This window comes from Choloepus didactylus, chromosome 15 (genome assembly GCF_015220235.1).
Source record: "Choloepus didactylus isolate mChoDid1 chromosome 15, mChoDid1.pri, whole genome shotgun sequence".
Lineage (NCBI taxonomy): Eukaryota > Metazoa > Chordata > Mammalia > Pilosa > Megalonychidae > Choloepus > Choloepus didactylus.
Window position 1 is genome coordinate 14,311,358 of NC_051321.1, and position 5,309 is coordinate 14,316,666.

The following is a 5,309-nucleotide window of genomic DNA, read 5'->3' on the forward strand; positions in this document are numbered from 1 at the left end:
CCAGTCCCGCCTCCCTCCTCCAGGCCCCGCCCCTCTCCTCCGGGCCGCGTCCCGCCGGCTCCGACCCTGTCTTCTGACCCCGCCCCTTGGCCACGGCCCCGCCCCCAATCCCCGCCCCTTCACTGGAGGCCCCACCTCAGGCTCCGCCTCCCGTGCAGACGACTGGGACGTCCTCTCGGCCGCTGCTTGGCCTTCAGTCCTTGGCCCTTCAAACTCCTAAACCTTCCGCAGCCTCTGCGACCTTCCTCAGTTTCTCTAATCACATGTCGTCTGGCCTCCTCAATCTACTCCAACTTTCCTCCGTCTTCTCAGCCCTCACCAAGCTTCCCTCATTCTACCTCCTGCTTTCAGTCTTGCCCAAAAGAATAGGTTAACAGTTTCCTAAAAATTGATGGCCTGCTGAGGCTAGAGGAAGAGTTTCCATTCATTCATTCATTCACTCATTCATCCAGCCGTAATACACACACAGACACACACACACACACACACACACACACACACACACACACACACACGACCTAATATGGCCAAGATGAGCATTCCAGTAGGGGAGTAAATTAAATACAATTAGCAAGTAAAAATAAGTAATACTAATAATAGCTCAAGGAGTGTTAAGTGCCATAAAGGTAATAAACTAGTGCATTGTGTTAGAGAATGGCTGGGGTGGCTTGCTTTAAAGTGGGCACGGAGAAGGGCCTTCTGAGGGAGGGAGATTTGAACCAAGATCTGAATGATGGGAAGGAGCCAGACAGGAAAAGATTTGAATGGCTCCAGGATCCCGATTAAAGAGGGTCCTTGGTGTTTCAGGAATACAATCCCACCCTCATCTCCTTAGATCATTTTTAAAAATTGTATTTACTATGAAATATTTCATACATATGTATCTGTAAGATAGTCCACCTAAGGAATCACGTAGTTGCCACCCAGCTTAAGACCGAAAGCATCACAGACATACTGAAATGCCTCCCTATTCTCCTCCAATCCCTTTCCCCTCCTCATCCCTCAGGGTAACCACTATTCTGAATTTGGTGATTATTGTTTTCCTATGGGTTTAAACTTGAGGATTGGTGTTGGGCTGTGTGTATATGTTTATATGTTTATGTATCACTTGACAAAATAAAGTATCAAACTCCTTATATTTAAACTTGATACTAATGGAGCAATAGTGAATATTTATTGAGTGCCACACACTGTTCTAAGTGCTTTACTTGTATTACTCCCCTGTAACAGTTTGGATGTATTATGTCCCCCTGAATGCCATTATCTTTGATGTAATCTTGCGTGGGCAGATGTATCAGTGTTGATTGTAATTCTTTGAGTGTTTCCATGGAGATGCACCCCACCCAACTGTGGGTGATGGTTTTGGTTGGACAATTTCCATGGAGGTGTTGACCCACCCATTCAGGGTGGTTCTGAATTAAATTACTGGAGCACTGTATAACCTCAGACAGAAAGAGCAAGCTTCCTACAGCCAAGAGGGACACTCTGAAGAGCGCCCAGGAGCTGAGAGAGGAGCTGCAGTTTGAAGACGGCCGTTGAAAGCAGACTCTTGCTCCGGAGAAGCTAAGAGAGGACAAATGCCCCAAGAGCAACTGAGAGTGACATTTTGAACAGAACTGCAGCCTAGAGAGGAACATCCTAGGAGAAAGCCATTTTGAAACCAGAACTTGGAGCAGGCGCCAGCCACGTGCCTTCCCAGCTAACAGAGGTTTTCTGGATGCCATTGGCCATCCTCCATTGAAGGTACCCAATTGTTGATGCGTTACCTTGGACATTTTATGGCCTTAAGGCTGTAACTGTGTAATCAAATAAACCCTCTTTATAAAAGCCAGTCCATTTCTGTTGTTTTGCATTCCAGCAACATTAGCAGACTAGAACATCCCCTAAATCCTTACAACAACCCTATGTATGGGACCCTATTATGATACCCAATTTACAGGTGAGGAAACCAAAAGGTCACACATGAGGATCTGGCCACATCCCTAACCACTGCCAAGCGGCCTCCCCTTCTGTAGCGTGCTGTTTGCATTCATTTGCAATTTGCTTTTTGTTCAATTTCTCTTTAAGATTTATCCAAGTTAATATTTATAGCTCTGGTTCAGCAATTTTAACTGTTGAGTTATATTTTGCATATAAAGATATGACTCCATTCTCTGTAGATTGGCATTAAATTTGTTTCCCGACTTTTACTTTGTCATAACAATGCAGCTATATATTGAACAAGTCCCTTGTTCCACAAATCTTTACCTTAGGAAATGCTACATTGTCAAAGCACCAATACCATTTCTTCACCAGACCCAAGCAAAACTGATCTTTCCCTCTTCCAGGGTCTGATAACATTTGGTCACAGAGCTAGGATAACAGTTTTCTCGTGAGTATATTCAGATGTGCATATGGCTTTTCTGTTTCTTCCATGAGACCCACCTCCCAGAGGCAGCACCCTGTACTTTGCACCTTTGAATTCTGTGTGCCTACTATGGTAAAATATTTGTTAATGTTTGTAGTTCTCACAGAAAATAAGCAAGAATTAGAGACTGAGGAGTGGGTTGCATATTCAGGATCAGTTTGAAAGCCAAGCAGACATTTGCACTCATGTTTCATTGGCTTTGTACTCTCTAGAAAGGTTTTACAGATAATGCATTTACAAAGTATTAGTTTCCCAGCTGCTAAAACAAATACCGTGCAATAAGTTGGCTTAAATAATGGGAATTTATTGGTTTGCAGTTTTGAGGCTAGATGTCCAAAACTGAAGTGTCAGCAAGGTGATGCTTTCTCCCCAAAGACTGCGGTGTTCTGGTGTTAGCTGTGGGTGAAACTTGGTCCTTGAATTTTCTGTCACATAGCAATGCACATGTGATGTCTTCTTCTTTCTCCTTTCTCCTCTGGATTCTGTTGACTTCTAGCTTCTTCTCCTCCATGTGGCTTTTTTCTCTGTGGTCTTTTCTATAAGGTCTAGAGTAATAGGGTTAAGACCCATCCTGATTCAGTTGGGTCATACCTTAATTGAAGTAACCTCATCAAAACCCACAGGAAAGGATTAAGATTAAGAGCATGTTTTTCTGGGGTACATAATGTCAAGCCACCACACAAGGGAATTGGATCCCCTTTTGTATTCTGTTTAACAACCTTGACATTTCATCAACCTGCATCAATTTGCACCACAAGTACTTGATTTTGGTGCGAATACCTGCAACTGATCAACTAGGATAATTATATAAAATTATATTTCAGGTATTCCTGGACAATTTGTATTAGATGTATAACTAATATGGGGTGATGTAATGGTTAGGTGCATGTATCAACTTGGCCAGGTGATGGTGCCTGGCTGTCCGGTCAAGCAAGCATTGGCCTATCTGTTGCTGCGAGGACATTTCGTGGACTTCAACCATCAGTACCTTGATTGCATCTGTGGCTAATTACATCTGCAGTTGGCCAAGGGGAGTTTCTTCCATAGTGAGAGATGTTTAACCTAATCAGTTGAAGGTTTTAAAGGAGGAGGTGATAGCTTCCGCGGTGTTCTAGTTTGCTAATGCTGCTGGAATGCAAAACACCAGAAATGGATTGGCTTTTATAAAAGGGGGGTTATTTGGTTGCACAGTTACAGTCTTAAAGCCATAAAATATCCAAGGTAACACATCAGCAATTGGGTACCTTCACTGGAGGATGGCCAATGGTGTCCGGAAAACCTCTGTTAGCTGGGAAGGCACGTGGCTGGCGTCTGTTCCAAAGTTCTGGTTTCAAAATGGCTTTCTCCCAGGACGTTCCTCTCTAGGATGCAGCTCCTCAAGAATGTCACTCTTAGTTGCACTTGGGGTATTTGTCCTCGTTAGCTTCTCTGGAGCAAGAGTCTGCTTTCAACGGCTGTCTTCAAACTGCCTCTCATCTGCAGCTCCTGTGCTTTCTTCCAAGTGTCCCTCTTGGCTGTAGCTCCTCTTCAAAACATCACTCTCAGCTGCACTGAGTTCCCTCTGCCCCTCAGCTCATTTACATGGCTCCACTGATCAAGGCCCACCCTGAATGGGTGTGGCCATGCCTTCATGGAAATATCTCATCAGAGTTATCAGCTACAGTGGGTGGGGCGCATCTCCATGCAAATCTAATCAGCACCAAAACATCTGCCCCACAAGATTGCATCAAAGAATATGGCTTTTTCTGGGGGACATAATACATTCAAACCGGCACACGCGGTCAGAAGAGAGAACTTTCATCTCTACTTCAGCCAACCAGCCTCTCCTGGGGAATTCATTGAAGACCTTCATTGGAGTGCCAGCTTGCAGTCTGCCCTATGGAATTTGGACTCGTACATCCTCTCAGTTGTGTGAGACATTTTTATAAAATCTCATACTATTTACAGATAGCTCCTGTTGGTTCATTTTCCCGACAAACACAGGTGCCCTGCCAGAGATTATATTTGTGTGGATGTTTCCCCCTTCTCTGGCAAGACAGAAGCTTGACAAAATTAACTTTGAATCCCTAAAGGGAAACCCTCTTCTCTCTGCAGTAAAGGTGTGTGTCCCTTGAGCTCACTTGTAGAGTCTCCTTTGGAAGGATGTACAAATGTTCCCTTGTCTGGGATTAGGAATCACAATCACATCCTTTTCTTGTTTGGAGAGTTGAAGTGGAAATGAGCCAGACACCCAGGGGAACCCCAATGCCCCCAAAGAGAGACAGCAACAAGGGATATATGTATGGGCAGTGACAGATGCTGGAACCAGTCCTTACCCAGTGTTCTTAGAACAACTGGTTCCTTGAGAGGCCCTGGGCATTGGATCTAGGACAATAACCATTTTACAGAGTTTACCAAGGAGGCACAGAAATCATCCCCCACAAACCAGTGCCGGGCTCTGCACCTTGAGTAACATCAAAGGAGACCAATACAGTAGCCAAATTCTGGAAAGGCCATCAAAATGGAAAGAGCATATCCAGCAAATTCCTTCTAGGAAATACTCCCAAACGTACCTGCGTATGCATGTGCAAGGGTGTTTGTGCAATGTTGCTGGTGATAACAAAAACCTGAAAGTTACCTAAATGTCCATTAATGAAAAAGTAATTCAACAAATGATGGTACATTCTGTATTATAGGATGCTATGAAGCTATTAAGGAGAATGACACAGATATACGTGCACCGATCATTATTATCCCATCCACATACAACAACCCAAACAGTGTGAATACATACAGGATTGGTGGGATGTACACCCATCTGCTGACATTAGTTACCTGAGAGGAAGGGAGGTGGAAAATGGGGAAAGGGAGGTTTGGGGTTGCATACTCTTGTATTTTTTCTCAACTTTTACAATGAGAATAT